This window comes from Cebus imitator, unplaced genomic scaffold (genome assembly GCF_001604975.1).
Source record: "Cebus imitator isolate Cc_AM_T3 unplaced genomic scaffold, Cebus_imitator-1.0 Scaffold82, whole genome shotgun sequence".
In the NCBI taxonomy this organism is placed as follows: domain Eukaryota; kingdom Metazoa; phylum Chordata; class Mammalia; order Primates; family Cebidae; genus Cebus; species Cebus imitator.
Genome location: NW_016107397.1, coordinates 535,786 through 555,353, shown reverse-complemented (window position 1 = coordinate 555,353; position 19,568 = coordinate 535,786). Strand labels below are relative to the sequence as shown.

Genomic DNA, 19,568 nt, shown 5'->3' with positions numbered 1-19,568 from the left:
TGGCCTGTTTCTGCTTCTGAAGGCCCTTTTCTTCCCTTGAGGACAGAAGCCAGACTGAGGCATTCACACCTGACACCTCACTGGAACCTTTAACTAACAGCCTCAAAGATGGATTCAGAAGCACAGGAGAGCAAAAACACACCCAAGCATCTCTGAGGGGCAGCCTGGTCTAGTAAATTTCCAGACTTCCCTGAAAGGATGGCCCTAGTGGGTGGGGACAGGACAGAGTTGTAGGCAGATGCTAAGCTCCCCTGGCTTTTCAACAGGTGTCCTACCTGTGGTAACATTAGGGAAAGGGGAGGAGGTGGTCACCCATGTACTGCAGGCTTGGAATAGGTTGACACATAGTGCTTTTTTTTTTTTTGAGATGGAGTCTCGCTCTGTCACCCAGGCTGGAGTGCAGTGGTGCAATCTCAGCTCACTGCAATCTCTGTCCGCCAGGATGGAAGGGATTCTCCTGCCTCAGCCTCCTGAGTAGCTGGGATTACAGGCACATGCCACCACGCCCAGATTATTTTTGTATTTTTAGTAGAGATGGGGATTCATCATGTTGGTCAGGCTGGACTCGAACTCTTGACCTCATGATCCACCTGCCTCGGCCTCCCAAAGTGCTGGGATTACAGGCATGAGCCATCGCACCCAGCTGCTCACACGGCACTTTCTTTAAGCCCATGGAAGGACACACAGCACCCAGGATCACAATGGCAGTGCCCTGAAGGCCCCAGCCACTGGCCGAGGGAGGAAAGTGATTACCGGAGGCTGCTCACTGGCCAGCCCTCCCACCCACCTCCCTTGGCTGGGTGTCTTCTGTCTCTGCCAAACAGCCACATCACATTCCCAGGAGCCCCAGCTGATCCGCTCCCTCCTCCCTGCTGCCCTCTGTAGGACGTGCATTCTCTCTGCCAATCCCTGCCAGGTTGGGAAGGAGGGTTCTGATGCTCACCCTAGTCTCCCTCCTTTGGAGGGGCTCTGCCCTGCTTCAGAGAGCCATCTCCAACCCAACTGCCCTTCCCCCCCGCCTTTTTAGCCAGTCTCGCTCTGTTACCCAGCCTGGAGTGCAGTAGTGCGATCTCGGCTCACTGCAACCTCCGCCTCCCGGGTTTAAGCGATTCTCCTGCCTCAGCCTCCAGAGTAGCTGGGACTACAGGCGTGCACCACTACATCCAGCTAGTTTTTGTATTTTTAGTAGAGATAAAGTTTTGCCATGTTGGCCAAGCTGGTCTCGAACTCCTGACCTCAAGTGATCCACTTGCCTTAGCCTCCCAAAGTGCTGGTATTACAGGCGTGAGCCACCATGCCTGGCTGTCAGGTGGCTGTTAACCATCTTTTGAGACCCTTGGTACAGAGGCTGACAGGATCATTACTTATCCTGATGTGCTTGTCTGACTGCTCCCCCCACTTCCCCACTGGGGCAAGGCTGTGTCCTATCATCTCTGAACCCCCACATTGGGTCCCCAGAGACATGGGGGATACTTGAAGAACGAGGCATGAGGCCAAGAGGAGCTGGTGGGCTGCTGTGGGGGTGTTGGATAGGAAGTGTCAGCTTCGCCCTCCCCTCTCTCTGGGGACCTCCTGGCTCCGGGGACCCTGGCTTAGGTGAAGACCCGAACTGATCTTTACTCTGCTGCTAATTCTGTAAATAACCCTGGGCAAATCTCTGTCTTACTAGGGATCTGCCTTACTACCTTTAAAACAGGGAGGCCAAACTCAGTGTTTCCTTTGTTTCTTCCCTTCTTTGCTGTTGTAAAGATGAGGTCTCACTATGTTGCCCAGGCTGGTCTTGAATACCTGGGCTCAAGAGATCCACCCGCCTTGGCCTCCCAAAGTGCTGAGACTACAGGCATGAGCCACCATGCCTGATCTGAATTCAACGATTTGTTGGATGTCCTGCAATCTTGGTTCCAAGTCTCTGCTGGCTGTGTCTCCAGATCACCCCATCATGCTCTCCCCATGCTCCGAAAACATCAAAGTTGTCTCCCACGGTTTCAGAGACGTTCCTCTGAGCTGGATCTGAGTGGCGTGGGAGGATTAGGAGTGAATTCTCTCCTTCCCCCAACATCCCTCCTTCCCCAGCCATGAATTGCCCCTCAGCAGGCATCTGCCTCTCACTTCTGCCCTCCTCCAGGGGCTAATCGCACCTCTAGAAGCCTGACTGCTGAAAAGACAAATCCTACCTGTGTTATGCAAAATGACCAAGCACTACAGTATCCAATCAATGCAAGGACGTCCACAAAGTCTCATTTCTTCCATGTTTAGAGGCAGTGTCTTTCTCTGTCACCCAGGCTGGACTGCAGTGGCACGATTGTAGCTCACTGCAGCCTCAAACCCCTGGGCCAAAGCGATCCTCCCGCTGCAGCCTCCCAAAGTGCTGGGATTAGAAATGTGAGTCACTTGTAATGGGACCACAGGTGCACATCCCCTGTTCAGAGCACCCTGAAGAGGAGCTGGTGGGCTGGTGTGGGGGTGTTGGATAGGAAGTGTCAGCCCAGATGATAGCACAGCCGTGGTGTAAGCTGGTCTGCTCATCTTCTTGCTCCCTCTCCTGGCCACTGTTACGATCACTGGGAGTTTATAGCCTCTGTACAAACAAATCTTGTTCACGCTCCATGGAGGTGCAAGGCAAAGTCCTAACTGGTGTGAATACCTGGCTGCCCCCAGCGGTCACACCTGACATCATGTCCTCCCTGCCTCCCAGTCTTGGTCCTCCAGACTCTTCACCTAGGCTGCCCACCTGGTTGGGAAAGCCCACCTGTCCTTGCAGCCCCACCTCTGACATCTTCCCCAAGTTCTTCAGGTTAGTACTTCTGAGTCCTCACCATGCTTGTTCTAATACAACTCTAACTTCATTCGGCTTTGCGTTCACAGTGCACATGTTTTTCCTCCCCACTAGATGGCAAATTCCTTGAGAGCAAAAATCACTGCTGGGTGTGGTGGCTCACCACCTGTAACCCCAATACTTTGGGAGGTCAAGGCAAGAGGATCACGGGAGCCCAGGTTGAAACCAGCCTGGGTAACATGATGAAAATCTATCTCCACGAAAAATGTCAAAAATTAGCCACCATGCCAGGCTAATTTTTATTTATTTTTTGGTAGAGATGAGATCTTGCTATGTTGTAAAGATCCTGCAGACCTGCTCCATAAACATTAGCTTATTTTCTTTTCCCTTTTTTTTTTTTTTTGAGATGGAGTCTCGCTCTGTTGGCCAGGCTGGAGTGCAGTGGCACAATCTCAGCTCACTGCAACCTCTCCCTCCTAAGTTCGAGCCATTCTCCTGCCTCAGCCTCCTGAGTAGCTGGGATTACAGGTGCATGCCACCACACCTGGCTAATTTTTATATTTTTAGTAGAAACAGGGTTTCACCATGTTGGCCAGGATGGTCTCAATCTCTTGACCTTGTGATGCACCTGCATGGGCTTCCCAAAGTGTTGGGATTACAGGCGTGAGCCACCGCGCCCTGCCAACGTTAGCTTGAGCCCAGGAGTTGGAGGCTGCAGGGAGCTATAAACATACCCTCCTCAGCCTCCCAAAGTGCTGGGATTCCAGGTGTAAGCCAAGGTTCCTGGCTGACAGTCTGGGATTTGATGGCGCCCTAAACAGCCTGAGCACCTTAAAGTCAGGAACATGCCTCTGCCTCTTTTCACCGACCCCTCAGCTCCTCTTACCAGGCTAGATACTCAGGAAGCCACTGCCATGGCTAGCGGTGGATTGGTATCTAGGTGTGGGGAGGAGGGAGATGATGCATGTGGCCTATGGGAGGACTTGGCAAGGGGAAAGCTGACTGAGTGAGCAGAGGATGGAGAAACAGACAAGGGCGAGAGAGACAAGTCTCTGTGTCTTTAACTGGTGGCAAGTTAGGAAGTCACTTCCCCTGTTTGGACCTCAGTTTCTGTGTCTGTAAAATGGGTGAACAAACCATGAAGGAAAATTGGATAAATATAACTACATCAAAGTGAAGAAGTTGGACAAAATTCATTTTCATATCAGAAGTACCCCAGTTGTTCTACCAAAAATTGTGAGTTTGCCAGGAGCAGTGGCTCATGCCTGTAATCCAAAGTACTTTGAGAGGCTGAGATGGGAGGATCTCTTGAGATCAGGAGTTCAAGGCCAGCCTGGGTGACAGAGCGAGACCTCATCTCAAAAATTATTTGTTTGTTTGTTTATTTATTTATTTGAGACAGAGTCTTTCTCTGTCACCCAGGCTGGAGTGCTGTGGCTTGATCTTGGCTCACTGCAACCACCACCTTCCAGGTTCAAGCGATTCTCCTGTCTCAGCCTCCCATGTAGCTGGGATTACAGGCGTGTGCCACCATGCTTGGCTAAGTTTTGTATTTTTAGTAGAGATGGGGTTTCACCATGATGACAAGGTTGGTGTCGAACTCCTGACCTCAGATGATCTGCCTGCCTTGGGCTCCCAAAGTGCTAGGATTACAGGTGTAAGCCACCACATCCGGGCTATATTTATGTTTAATGATAACATAAATATCAGTTATATTGCTCATACATTTCCAAATTATGCAAATACCAAGTCCTGTGTGGGACAAAAAGTCCTGTGTAGATTACCTCTGGTCCCAACTAAGAATCACTGATCTTTGTGTTCTGAGGCTGTGAGTGGAGGAGGTAGAGGAATAGGAGAAGAAGATGAGGAAGGACGCAAGGTAGAGATCAAGTGAATATCTAGTCATTTGTCCATCCAGTTATTTACCTATTAATTCATCTATACCCTAATAGTTAATCTACCTACCCATCTGTCTGTTCCTCTACGTGTCTACTCATTTACAATCTGTCCATTCACCTGACTATTCACCCATCTCTTATTTCATCCATCCAACTCTTCTTCCATCCATCCACCCATCCATCCATCCACCCACCTCTCCATCCATCCACCCATCCATCCATCCACCCATCCATCCATCCACCCATCTCTCCATCCATCCACCCATCCATCCATCTACCCATCTCTCCATCCATCCATTCATCCATCTATCCATCCATCCATCTCTTCATCCACCCATCTCTCCATCCATCCATTCATACATCCATCTCTCCATCCATCCATCCATCTTTTCATCTACCCATCTCTCCATCCATCCATCCATCTCTTCATCTACCCATTTCTCCATCCATCTCTCCATCCATCCATCCATCCATCCATCCATTCATCTCTCCATCCACCCATCTCTCCATCCACCCATCTCTCCATCCATCCATCCATTCATCATCCATCCATCTCTCCATCCACCCATCTCTCCATCCACCCATCTCTCCATCCACCCATCTCTCCATCCATCCATCCATTCATCATCCATCCATCTCTTCATCCACCCATCTGTTCATCCATCCACCTCTCTTATCTATCCATTTCTTCTTCCATCAATCCATTCATCTACCAGTCTACTACCAGAAAAATCTGTCTATCCATCATTCCGTGTATATACCTATCTAAATTTCTATCTATTCATCCAACCACCCACTCAAATACCCACTCTGCCCACACAGTATACATATTAACTGTCAGTTGATATCAGGCTCTCTGTTAAGGCAGGAGTGCGGGGATGTTCAGATGCTTGTAACATGGCTCCGGCCTTCACGAAGCTCAGCATGCAGTGAGGCATGCCATCCAGCCACTAGAGGGGGCCATAAATAGTTCCTGGGACTGGAAATTCAGTTAAGGTAGGCCTGACTTGCAGCCCCAGGGGTCAGGGAAGGCTTCCTAGAAGACACTGTGCTTGAGGGGGACCTCAAAAGACAAAGTGGGGGCCAGACGCTGTGGCTCACATTTGTAATCTCAACACTTTGGGAGGCCGAGGTGGGTGGATCACTAGAGGCCAGGAGTTCAAGACCAGCCTCGCCAATATGGCAAAACCCCATCTCTACTAAAAATAGAAAAATTAGCCAGGGGTGGGGGTGGGCACCTGTAGTCCTAGCTGTTCGGGAGGCTGAGGCATGAGAACTGCTTGAACCTGGGAGGTAGAAGTTTCCGTGAGCTGGGATTGAGCCACTGTACTTCAGGCTGGGTGACAGACTGAGACTCTGTCTCAAAAAAAAAAAAAAAAAAAGACAAAGTGGGAATTAGTCACACAGGGAGGCAGCAGGTGTTTTGGGACGGAACAGCTGGGGAAACAAAGGCGGGGGCTGGAGAACCAGAATGATGAGTCATTCAACCGGCTGGGGTGCCAGCAGGCTGCCAGCAGGCTGCCTAGCTGCCATGTCCCTGGCTCCCTTGGAGCACGGGCAGCCACCCTGTGACCCCACTACTAGGCTTGGCTCCAGTGGGCACCAAAGTATCTGTGCTTCTCAGAGAGTAGTTCATGGACCACTGCCAGGCTGGGGATTCTGCTGCGAGTTTGCAACGAGATAAACACAAAAATTCAGAGTGTCACCGGGCGCAGTGGCGCGTGCCTGTAGTCCCAGCTACTCAGGAGGCTGAGGTGGAGGATCGCTTGAGCCCAGGAGTTCTGGGCTGTAGTGCGCTATGCTGATCGGGTGTCCGCACTAAATTCAGCATCAATATGGTGACCTCCCGGGAGCGGGGGACCACTAGGTTGCCTAAGGAGGGGTGAACTGGCCCAGGTTGGACATGGAGCAGGTCAAAACTCCCATGCTGATCAGTAGTGGGATCGCGCTTGTGAATAGCCACTGCACTCCAGCCTGGGCAACATAGCGAGACCCCGTTTCTTAAAAAAGAAAATTCAGAGTGTCTAGAAGCACTTACATCAATTAAAAAAAAATGTGCCTGGTGCAGTGGCTCACACCTGTAATGCCAGTACTTTGGGAGGCCGAGGCAGGCTAATCATGAGGTCAAGAATTCAAGACCACCCTGACCAACATGGTGAAACCCTCTCTCTACTAAAAACACAGAGATTAGCTGGGCGTGATGGTGCATGCCTGTAATTGCAGCTAGGGAGGCTGAGGCAGGAAAATCACTTGAACCTGGAAGGTGGAGGTTGCAGTGAGCCGAGATCGAGGCTGCACACCAGCCTGGGTGACAGAGAAAGACTCTGTCTAAAATAAATAATAAATAAATAATTTTGTAGGCTGGGCATGGTGGCTGAGGCCTGTAATCCCAGCACTTTGGGAGGCCGAGGCAGGTGGATCACCTGAGGTCAGGAGTTCTAGACCAGCCTGGCCAACATGGTGAAACCCCGTCTCTACTAAAAATATAAAAATTAGCCAGGCATGGTGGCACATGCCTGTGATCCTAGCAACTTAGAAAGCTGAGGCAGGAGAATCGATTGAACCAGGAGGTGGAGGTTACAGTGAGCCGAGATTGTGTCACTGCACACCAGTCTGGGTGACAAAGCGAGACCTTATCTCAAAAAAAAAAAAAAAAAATTGCAGAGATGAGGTCTTGCTATGTTGCCCAGGCTGGTCTTGAACTCCTGAGCTGAAGTGATCCTCTCACCTCAGTCTCCAAAAGTACTGGGATTACAGGTGTGAGTCACCATACCTGGCCACCTACATCAATTTAATAGAGTAATTTTCTAAATTTTATTATTTTATTATATATATATTTATTTTTTTATATTTATTTTATTTTATTTTAGTAGAGACAGGATTTCACCATGTTGGACAGGCTGGTCTCAAACTCCTGACCTATGGTGATCCATGCCTCAGTCTCCCAAAGTGCTGGGACTACAGGTGTCAGCCACCATGTCTGGCCAATAGAGTAATTTTCTATCTGTTGAATATAAGAATAACAAGCTGGACGTATAATTTACATATTTCCTTCACTTTAATTTTTCTAGTAATTCATTTTCTGTTGTATTTTACATACCCATAGGTTCATGTAGATTGAAAATAAAAAAGCAAAAAGGGGCCAGTTGCAGTGGCTCACACCTGTAATCCCAGCGCTTTGGGAGGCCAAGGTGAGAGGATCACTTGAGGTCAGGAGATCGAGACCAGCCTCGCCAACGTGGTGAAACCCCGTCTCTATTAAATACAAAAATTAGCTGGGCATAGTGGGGCATGCCTGTAATCCCAGCTACTGGGGAGATCGAGGCTGGAGAACTGCTTGAACTTGGGAGGTGGAGGTTGCAGTGAGCTGAGATCCTACCATTGCACTCCAGCCTGAGCAACAGAGTGAGACTCCATCTCAGGGAAAAAAAAAAAAGCAAAAATGGGCCTTTTAATCAGTTCGAGAAGCGCTGATGTACAGGATGGCTTACGCTCATATGTCCTTTGCCAATGTGGCTTCCTGGCCATTATCTCATTATGAGCCAGGCAGGGCAAGTTTCTATTGCCCCATTGTATAGGATACCTGGCCCAAGGTTCTTGCTGATGGTGAATGGCAGGACTGAGATTTGAATCCACAGCTGTTCCCCATCAGACAGCAGCTTCCTGTGAGCTCATGTTCCAGGCTGGGCTGAGCTGGGGCATGGGGCAGGGAAGACACAGGAAAGGAAGAGAGAAGTAGTCGGAAAAAGAATGCCAGACAGGGTGGGAGGCTGGGTCCAGGGCCTGCCCTTTATGCTAAGCACTGAGGGAAGTCAACGTGGGCTTCCCAAGATGGCCCTAGAAGGACCGGGCAAGTCCCCTGGGCTCTCTGTGGGGGCACACGCCGGGGACCACTGCCAGGCACAGCCCGTCCCAGTCCTTCTCTACGTTCTTCCTTCCCCTCTTCCTTCAGCCTCCCCACTAACCAACCCCCGAGCTCCCCATGGCCTGGGGCTCGTCCCATCCATCTGGACACCCAAAGCCAGCCCAACCTTCAGCCAACAAAACCACCAGTCTCTGCCTGGCCCTTGGCAGCAACCGCAGCACCCTCGGACACTGTTTTCTCCTCCCGTCCCTGGGGGAGACTAGAGGAAGTGGGGTTTTGACCACTCCACGTCACTGATGAGGGAACAGGCTCAGAGAAATTGAGTCACTTGCTTGAGGTACCAGAACAAGTCATCTAAGGCTTTATATTTATTTTTTAGGTGGAGTCTCACTCTGTCACCCAGACTGGAATACAGTGGTGCAATCTCGGCTGACTGTAACCTCTACCTCCTGGGTTCAAGCAATTTTCCTGCCTCAGCCTCCCTAGGAGTGGATTACAGGCATGTGCCACCACGGCCAGCTAATTTTTGTAGTTTTAGTAGAGACAGGATTTCGCCATGCTGGCCAGGCTGGTCTCGAACTTCTGACCTCAAGTGATCTGCCCACCTTGACCTCCTAAAGTGCTGGGATTACAGGCGTGAGCCATCACACCTGGCCTCATCTAAGGCTTTAATTCCCAACCCAGCATTTTTTTGAGGGGAGGGGAGGACAGAGTTTCACTCTTGTTGACCAGGCTGGAGTACAATGGCGCGATCTCAGCTCACTGCAACCTCTGCCTCCTGGGTCAAGCAGTTCTCCTGCCTCATCCCTCCATGCCTGGGATTACAGGCACGTGCCACCACACCAGCTGATTTTGTATTTTTAGTAGAGACGGGGTTTCTCCACGTTTGTCAGGCGGGTCTCGAACTCAGGGGATCCACCCACCTTGGCCTCCCGACGTCCTTGGATTACAGGCGTGAGCTACTGCGCCCGGTGTACTTTTTGACTGGTAAGGTTATACAGTAAAGAGAAGAAAATAAAAATAGTAGAGGAGAGGGAAGCCCTTCCCTTAGCGCCCTGGGCTGCAGCCTGCGGGAAGGCTGAGGACGAGGGGAAGTGGGGGAGAGGAACACAGTGGCACGATGTTGTTTGCCCAGAAACGTCTCCTTCTGAACCACTTTGCTGCTTCCTGGGGAGACTTAAAACCCCACCCCAGGCCAGGTGGAAGCAGGAATGCCAGGGGAGGCCAACAGGCCTTTCCCCTCATCTGTCGTTGATAGGTAACATGGGACTGTATTTTGGAAAAAATCTAGTAAACCAAAAATGTTGGTGCTCTTTGGCCCATCGAACCCACTTCTAGGAATTTGTGCTATAAAATATTTCTGGCTGGGCACACTGGCTCACTCCTGTGATCCCAACACTTTGGGAGCCTGAGGCAGGTGGATCACAAGGTCAGGAGATTGAGATCATCCTGGCCAAGATGGTGAAACCCCGTCTCTACAAAACTATAAAAATTGGCTAGGTGTGGTGGCAGGTGCCTGTAATCCCAGCTACTTGGGAGGCTGAGGCAGGAGAATCGCTTTAACCCGGGAGGCAGAGGTTGCAGTGAGCTGAGATTGCGTCACTGCACCCCAGCCTGGTGACAGAGCAAGACTCTGTCTCAAAAAAAAAAAAAATTTCCAGAAGTGTGCAAAGATGAACAAAGATATTCCTCACAGCACTGTTTATAATAGTGAAAAACAGCATGGTTGGATACATTTTGATAAGTTCCTACAGGGAAATACAATGCAGGTGTTAACAGAACCTCATCTGTGAAATGGGGATAGCCAAATGTTGTGGCTTGAGCAAGTAATCCCACCTACTCAGGAGGCTGAGGCAGGAGGGTCATTTGCACTCAGGAGTTCAAAACCAGCCTGGGCAACATAGTGAGACCCTATCTCGAAAAAAAAATGGAGATACTGATCTCATCATTTTTATGAGGATGAAGTGAATTAATATCTGCAAAGTGATTAGATAGTACATGCTAGCTCTCATGATCATTATACGTGTAGAAATAGTGAAAGATGGCTGAGATGCAATGCTAATTTAAAAAAGAAAGTTATGGGCTGGGCGTGGTGGCTCACGCCTGTAATCCGAGCACTTTGGGAGGTGGAGGCAGGAGGATCACTTGAGTTCAAGAGTTCCAGACCAGCCTAGGCAACACGGCAAAACCATGTCTCTAAAAAAAATTATAAAATTGGCTGGGCGTGGTGGCGGGCACCTGTAGTCCCAGTTACTTGGGGTGCTGGGGGGGATGATCACTTGAACCCAGGAGGTGGAGTCTACAGTGAGCCAAGTTTGCGCTATTGCATTCCAGCCTGGGTGACAGAGGAAGGCCTTGTCTCAAGAAAAAAAAAAAAAAAAAAGTTATGGGCAATATATGAAGTGTGATGTCATTTAAGTAAAAATTAATAATAATAAATACTCATATGTGAACAGAGAAGAAAAGTCTGGACTTACAGTTACCAAACTATGACTCCGCTGTTCTTTGTGTGTGGGGAGGGAGTAGGATAACAGAGACATTCACTTTTTAAATTTCTATAGATTTTAGTGTTATATAATACCTGTGTATTACTTTTGAAATGGGGGGAACCCTAAAAAAAAATAAAACCAGAAGAGGCAGTAGAATAGATGAGGGCAGCCAGGTGCGGTGGCTCATGCCTGTAATCCCAGCACTTTGGGAGGCCAAGGTGTGCGGATGACTTGAGGTCAGGAGCTCGAGACCAGCCTGGGCAACATGATGAAACCCTGTCTCTACTAAAAATACAAAAATTAGCCAGGTGTGGTGCCGCACACCTGTAATCCCAGCTACTCAGGAGGCTGAGGCAGGAGAATCGCTTGAACCCAGGAGGTGGGGGTTGCAGTGAGCCAAGATTGTGCCACTGCACTCCAGCCTGGGTGACAGAGTGAGGCTCTATCTCTAAATAAATAAATAAATAAATAGAACAGATGATGGCATGGGAACCCTCTTCCTCTTTTTAAGGACCCCAAAGTCCAGAGATTAATGTTCTTCAAACAATAGAAAAAGGCTCCCTTTTTGGTTGACCCAACCAGAGTCTGTCCCTGAGCAGATACTGAGAAGACAGAGGCACAGATTCCCACTTACAGTCTCATTCTGAGAGGCCTTAAAGATCTGTAAGGGGCCGGGCACAGTGACTCATCCCTGTAATCCCGGCACTTTGGGAGGCTGAGGCAGGAGGATCGCTTGAGCCCAGGAGTTCCAGATCAGCCTGGGCAACATGGCAAAATCCTGTCTCTGCCAAAAATTAGCCAGGTGTAGTGGTGAGTACCTGTAGTCCCAGCTAGTAGGGAGGCTAAGGCAGGAAGATTGCTTGAGCTCGGAGGGAGTGAGGCTGCAGTGAGCCTTGCTTAAAAAAAAAAAAAAGGGGCCGGGCGCGGTGGCTCAAGCCTGTAATCCCAGCACTGTGGGAGGCCGAGGCAGGTGGATCACGAGGTCAAGAGATCGAGACCATCCTGGTCAACATGGTGAAACCCCGTCTCTACTAAAACTACAAAAAATTAGCTGGGCATGGTGGCGCGTGCCTGTAATCCCAGCGACTCAGGAGGCTGGGGCAGGAGAATTGCCTGAACCCGGGAGGCGGAGGTTGCGGTGAGCCGAGATCGCGCCATTGCACTCCAGCCTGGGTAACAAGAGTGAAACTCCATCCCAAAAAAAAAAAAAAAAAAGGATCCTACAAGGGATTTTCTTCTTTCCTCAGGAGGCTGGCTTGCTGGGGACCCATGGGTCACCTCAAGCAAGATGTTTGTCCTCTCTGGGCCTCGCTTGCCCTCCCTGTAACATGGGAGGAAGCACCCTAGCCTTTCAGGTACATTGTGAAGAGCCAGGGGAGGACCATTGCTACCAGCATCATAGCAGAGCAGGGCATGAAGGGGAATCTGGAGGTGGTGTTTCACCAAGATGAGCCACTGTGCCAATGGTCTGTCAGTCTGCAAAAATTCTGACAGCCGGCCAGGCACGGTGTAATCCCAGCACTTTGGGAGGCTGAGGCAGGCAGATCATAAGGTCAAGAGATCGAGACAATCCTGACCAACATGGTGAAACCCTGCCTCTACTACAAATACAAAAATTAGCTGGGCGTGGTGATGCGTGCCTGTAGTCCCAGCTACTCGAGAGGCTGAAGCAGAAGAATCGCGTGAACTTGAGGCGGAGGTTGTAGTGAAGTGAGATCATACCGCTGCACTCCAGCCTGGCAACAGAGAAAGACGCTGCCGCAAAAAAAAAAAAAAAAAAAGAATCCAATAGCCACTCTATACCAGTGAAAAGTGTTAACTCACACTTCTGACACCGTTTCTCCAATTCTCTGACACTGTAATTCCATTCCGTTCTGACACTATTTACCTGGAGTTAGCATATGAGTTCACAAGTTATGGGCTTATTCCCACAAGCCTGCCTCGACTTCAGATGGCAGTTGTAAGTCCTAGGTTACCACTTGAACTTCTGATTGACCGTCTATAAATCAGAGGTTCCCATGACCTTCTCCTCAATGTCAGTCATTTGCTAGAAGGACTCACGGAACTCAGTAAACCATTTCACTTACATTTAGCAGTTTGTTATCAATGATACAACTCAGGAACAGCCAAATGGAAGCACTGCATGGGCTAGAGTATGGAGTGGTGCAGGGAGATTCCATGCCCTCTCTGGGAGCACCACCCCCCTAGCTCCTTGATATGCTCACAAACTCAGAAGCTCCATGAAACCCAACATTTAGGGGTTTTTATAGACGTTTCTTATTTATTTATTTATTTAGTGTGACAGAGTCTCACTCTGTCACCCAGGCTGGAGTACAGTGGTGTAATCTTGGCTCACTGCAACCTCCGACTCCCAGGTTCGATTCTCCTGCCTCAACCTCCCGAGTAGCTGGGACTACAGGCTTGTGCCACCACACCTGGCTAATTTATTTTTGTCATTTTAGTAGAGATGGGGTTGTACCATCTTGGCCAGGCTGGTCTCGAACTTCTGATCTCAGATGATTCACCCACCTCAGCCTCCCAAAGTGCTGGGATGACAGGTGTGAGCCACCGTGCCCAGTCTTTTTTTTTTTTTTTTTTTTTAAATAAGACAGGGTTTTGCCATGTTGACCAGGCTGGTTTCAAACTTCTGGGTTGAAGCATTTCTTCCACCTCAGCCTCCCAAAGTCTTGGAATTATAGGCGTGAGCCACCTCTCATGGCCACTGGAAGTTTCATTACGTAGATGTGATTGATTAAATCACTGACCATTGGTAATTGAACACAATCTTCACTCTCTCTCCTCCCAAAAGTTTGGAGGTGGGGCAGGGAGCTGAAAGCTCCAATCCTCTAATCACGCTTTGGTCTTTCTAGTGAACAGCCCCCATCCTGAAACTCTAGGGGCCTCCAGCCACCAGTCCTCTTGATAGCTTACAAAAGACCCTCTTAGCATTCTGGAGATTCCAAGGTTGTAGGAGCTGTGTACCAGGAGCCAGAGTCAAAGACCGCAAATATATTTCCCCTTGCACCACAGCCAGGCATTCCAGTGGGCTGCCCGGCTCTGTATACTTGCTACTGAGTCTAATCAATCTGCCCAAGCAGCCTGTTGCTCTGGGCTGAGGGTCCCTACTGTACATAGCACATCAAGGTTCAGAGACAGAAGATGGGGTGACAACCTCCTCCAGGGGACTCAGGGATGGAAAAAGCTTCTCCGACTGTTGCAGCAGGTGACGGCCATCTTCTGCTCTGCCCAGAATCTCCTGGCCTCTCCCCTGCTGCATAACTGGTCCCACGCCAGCCCCATCAGGGCATCGGGCCCTTGGACTGAGAGGGAAAGGGGATTCTAGGAAGCATATCTCTCACCCAGAGTCACACTGCTGATGGGGCTGACTGTGGGACAAGATCTTTTGTGACTACCAGAGCCAGCTAGCAGGAGAAGCCTGGGATTCTGGGCAGAGCAGTTTTTTTTTTTTTAGAGAGAGGGGAGTCTCTCTATGTTGCCCAGGCTGGAGTGCAGTGATGCCATCATAGCTCACTGTAGCCTCAAACTCCCGGGCTCCAGTGATCGTCCTGCATCAGCCAGCTGAGTGGCTACTAGTACATGTGTGCGCCACCACGTCTGGCTAATTATTTTTTTTTTGTTTGAAACAGAGTCTCGCTCTGTTGCCAGGCTGGAGTGCAGCGGTTCGATCTCGGCTCACTGCAACCTCTGCTCCTGGGTTCAAGCCATTCTCCTGCCTCAGCCTCCTGAGAAGCTGGGACTATAGGCATGCGCCACCACACCCAACTAATCTTTGTATTTTTTAGCAGAGACGGGGTTTCACCACGTTGGCCGGGATGTTCTCAACCTCTTGACCTCGTGATCCACCGGCATCGGCCTCCCAAAGTGCTGAGACTACAGGCATAAGCCACTGTGCCTGGCAAATTTTTTAATTTTTGCAGAGACCCGGGTCTTTCTATGCTGCCCAGGCTGGTCTTGAACTCCTGGCCTCAAGCAATCCTCCCGCTTCAGCTTCCCAAAGTGCTTCGATTACACGTGTGAGCCACTGTCTCTGGTCCTAGGGCAGTAGTCACCTGTCTGTTATTTATCAGTGCCAGGACCTACCCTGGGAATATTCTGTTCACTCTTCCCTTGTTGGGGGCTCCTTTCTCCAAGGTCAGCTTAGCTAACTAACTTCAGAGGAAAGACAGATAGAGCCGCCTTGCCCCTGAGTTTCAGGAGCAGGAAAGATGGGTGGGAGGGGGATGAGGTGGGTGAGGTGAACACGAGACACATGGACACCCGTGAGCTGACCTGGGAGGTTGGGGGGCAGCCAATGTAACCCCCTCTTGTGTGTTTCTCCCTGAATGCAGAGAACACACCACCCATGGCTGCTTCCAGACCTCCTCCCAGCCCTTCCCAACAGTCCAGGCAAGCCCGTTTAACCCCAGGTTACACGTGTGGAGAGTGAAGCCCAGAGGAGGACATGGCTTGCCAAGGTCCCTGACAATCGTGGGAACAGAAACCAGGGCTTTGGAGCCAAGTTGCTTGGGTTTGAATATCATCAGCCTTGCCACTCCCAGGCTGTGTGACCTTGAGCCAGAGCCTTGACCTCTCTGAGCCTCTGTTTCCTCATCTGTAAAATGGAGATCCTTTCCTTCTCTGGTTATCAGGAAGAAGGAAACAGTGCCAGAAAAGCTTGTGCAGTGTCTGGCTTGCAGTAAATGCTTGGCAAATGCCAGTTCCTCTTCCTCCTCCCCATCTGAACAGCAATCCTAAGCTTGCACCTTCCCTCTCTCCTCCCTCCTCAGCCCCACATCTGGAGCCAAAACCTTTTCTTTGGCCCTCACCAGGGAGTGAGGACTGCACTCATGATGCCCTCTCCCAGCCCCAACACATGTGTAAGCTTGCATTTACCCACACAGGGCTGGCAGCACAGCCAAAGACAGCCCCGGGGAAGGGACCCAGGGAGGGCGGCTGCCTGAAGGCATTAGAGACTGAGCAGTTGTGGCTGCAGGAGCCTCCGAGACATGGCCTCTCCCACTTCCACGCTTCCAGGCCACTCTTCCATCGTGCTTGGCACCCTGCAGAAGCTCTTAAGCCTGCCCTCCACTTCAGCTGGTAAAGATCACCTCTGCCAGAGCCACCCCCATATCGGCCAGATGATTTCAATCACAGGATTCCAAGACCCCAGGCGGATGGGTCCTGGACCCTGGCTCTGAGCTGCCCTCCCACATGGTCCCCAGGCTCAGTCCCAACGCCAGCGTGAGCCTCGATCTCGATTCTAAACCAAGCACTGGCCTGGCTCAGCCAGTAGGCTGTGTCCTCAGAGCGGAATCTTCTCAAGATGGGGGAGTTCCTGGCTACTGCAGCTCAGACCTCTTCTGGTATGAGTCTTCCTCCTCTTCCAGAAGCTAACAGACGCTGAGGAGCTGAGCTTCCCTGGGGTGGACCTGAGATTCCCAGACCCATATTCTGAGCCTTTCCCTGTATCTGAGCACTGGGGCAGGACAGTGGGCAGGGCAGTTGCCCACAGTAAGAGAAGTTCTTGGGTAAAGTGGAGCGCAGCTCAGATCTCACAGGTTACTGATCCCCCCGTCTCCCTGACCCAGCTGACCCTGTAACACCACCCCTCCTTGTGAAGGACCAGAGGGACTTGGTTGGAGTGGGCCCCCCTGTTCCCCAAATCAACCTGGTGTCCCATTTTATTCTGTCCCCACCTCCACACAAGTGGCCTGGGAACCATAAACCCTCCCATGTCCCGGAGGGAGAGCCAGGCTCAGAGATGGAAAGTCAGGCGCCCAAGGTCATGCAGCCAGATGCAGAGAAGAACCCAAAGCTCCCAAACCCAGCCCAGCGGTGGGGGCAGGGCGGCTGAAAACTGGGAAGAAGCCTGGCCTTCTCGGGGACAGAGCAGTGGGAGTGCCGGCCACCACGGCTCTGGCCCCATACTCCACCCTGCCATTTGCTTCTTCCTGTCCCAGCCAGGGGCAGCTTTGGTAGCCCTGATTCCAGGGCCCAACGGACAGGGTTTCTCCACTGGCTTGTTACCTGCCCAGGGCAGGGAGAGCCAGAGGGAGGAATACTGTCCCTCCTTCCTCCCTGGGATTTCCTCCCTGGGACCCCTCTCAGCTCCCAGGAGAGCCTCCCGGACCACGAGGGAAACCCAGCCCAGCGCAGCGCGCGGCAGACACGGGGCTTCCAGCGCCCGCGGGCACCTCACTCTCCAGCAGGATGGACTCTTGGATTCCTGATCCGGAGTCCTCCCTGGGGTACGAGTTTGCCTCCTTCCTCCCGGCAGCTGGGGCTGAGCGAGGAGGCCACCCAGCTGAGCCGGAGACGCGCGCCTCTACGGGCCGAGGGGAAACTGAGGCCGGGCCCCGGGAGACGCCGGCTCCCCTCGGGCGAGGCCCCTGCGCTCACCTGAAGACGCGGGGGCTCCACGCGCTCACCTGGAATCCGCTGGACCTGCAGAGCGCGCGGCGCGGCCAGGCCGGGGGTCCCGCGGGCGCGGGGCGGGGATGCTCTGGCCGCCCGGCCGCGCTCTGGGCGCCTTCCCCGCGCGGGCGGCAGAGGGCTCCGTGCGCTGCGCCGCGGGCCGGGCTTTTGGCCGCGGGTGTGGCCGCGGGCGCCCCCGCCCCGCGCCGAGGCGTCCTTTGCCCCTTGATCCGGAGCCGCCTTCCCCGCCTAGCACGTGGGCGGCAGCCGCTCCGCCGCTCGGAGGCCTGTGGCGCGGCCATGGCCCGGGCCCTGCGCTCGGGCGCCTGCCAATCCCCGACGGCCGCCCGCTCGTGCCCGCTCACCTTTAACCCCTCTCCCCGCCGGGGGCTGCGCGGGGAGGGAGGAGCCCGGGTGGCGGCCACCCCCGGTGGGCAGAGGAACGGGCTGGGACCGCCCCGCGCCGGCCTCGAACCTCCTCCTAGTCCGGAGTCCCCCGCCCCAGCTCGCTCTCTCACTTCCCTCCCCTCCCTCTTTCCCTCTTCCCCTCGCCCTCCTCTCCCTCTCTCTGCCCTCACTTTGGCTCTTTCCCTACCCGCTCCTCTCTTCTCCCTTTCTCTCCCCCCTCCTCGCTCTCTTTCTCTCATTGTCCCCCAACTCTTTCCCCCTCCTCCCTGCTTCTCACTCTGTCTCTCCCCCTCTCTCTCACTTTCTCTCATTCTCTCTGTCCCCCTCTTCTTTATTTGCCCCCCTCTCCTCTTTCTCTCTCGTCCTCCCCCCTCCTCCTTCTTTCTCTCTCTGCCTCTCTCAGGCCCTTTCCCCTCTCCCTCTGTCTTCTCCCTTTCCCTCTCTCCCCTCTCCCTCTATCCCTCCCTCCCTCCTCTCTCTCTCCCCCTTCTCTCTTTGCCTCTCTCATTCTCCCCTCCTCTTTCTTTCTCTCTCTCCCCCTCTGTCTCCTTCTGTCTTCTCTCTCTTTCCCTCTCTTCCCTCTCCCTCTCTCCTCTCCCACCCTCCTTGATAGCACCTTCACTTTCTCTCCACTCCCTCCTCTCTTTCTCTCTCCCCTCATCTCTCTCTCTCTCTCTCTCCCTCTCTAAGGGTCTCTTTCCCCTTATCTCTCTCCATCTTCTCTTTCCCCCTCCCTCTCCTCTCTCCCACCCTACTTCTCTCTCCCTCACTTTCTCTCTACCCCCTCCTACCTCTCCCTCCCTCTCTCCAACTTTCTCTCTCCTCCCTCCTCTCTTTCTCCTTCATTCTTCCCCCTCTTCCCTCTCTCTCCTCTCTCGCTTTCTCTCTATCCTTCTCTTTATCTCTCCTCCCTCTCTTCTCTCTCTCTCTCATTCTCCCCCTCCTCTCTTTCTCTCTCTCCCTCTCTCTTTCCCCCCATCTCCCTCTGTCTTCTCTCTCTCACTTTCTTTCTCTCTCTACCCCTCCTCTTTCTCCCCCGTCTTTCTCTCTCATTCTCCCCCTTCACCCTCTCTCTCATTCTCCCCTTTGTCTTTCTTTCTCTCTCCCTCTCTTGTCTTTCCCCCTCTCTCTGTCTCTCCCCTTCTTTCCCTCTCTTTCTCTCCCTCTCCTTTCTTTCCCTCTCCGTCTCTCCCTGTGTCTCTGTCTCTGTCTCACTGTCTCTCTCCGGTCTGTCTCTCATCTGGCTCACTGAGCCCCATTCATTCCCTCCCTGACCAGCTTCGTCCCGTGCTCCCTCTGAGTCCCCTCTCAAGCCTCCTCCCTCTCCCTGCCCCTAACGTCACATCACCTCCCTAAACCCCATTCCCCTTCCCTGAGCTCCGGTTCCTCACCCTTCCCTGAGGCCCCTCCTGCCTCCCGGAGCCCACTGACTTCCACTCTCTTGCTCTTAGTGCTGCGTCCTCTCCACCCAAAGCCATGGGTGAGCCAGGCGCAGTGGCTACGCCTGTAATCCCAGCACTTTGGGAGGCTGAGGTGGTTGGATCGCCTGAGGTCAGGAGTTTGAGACCAGCCTGGCCAACATAGTGAAACCCCATCTCTACTAAAAATACAAAAATTAGTTGGGTGTGGTGGCAGGTGCCTGTAATCCCAGCTACTTGGGAGGCTGAGGCAGGAGAATTGCTAGAACCTGGGAGGTGGAGGGTGCAGTGAGCCGAGAT

At 52.2% G+C, this 19,568-nt stretch overlaps 1 protein-coding gene across 2 annotated transcripts in view; it reads right to left on the bottom strand.

The window, feature by feature from the left end:
• Nucleotides 1–17,523, bottom strand: part of MLXIPL (MLX interacting protein like) — a 49,806-nt gene extending 32,283 nt beyond the window's left edge. For both annotated transcript variants that reach the window (XM_037740256.1, XM_017533437.2), the window contains exon 1: nt 17,457–17,523. The gene's annotated coding sequence lies outside the window, so the exon portion shown is untranslated. The remainder of the gene's footprint in view (nt 1–17,456) is intronic.
• Between the last annotated feature and the right edge of the window lie 2,045 nt (nt 17,524–19,568).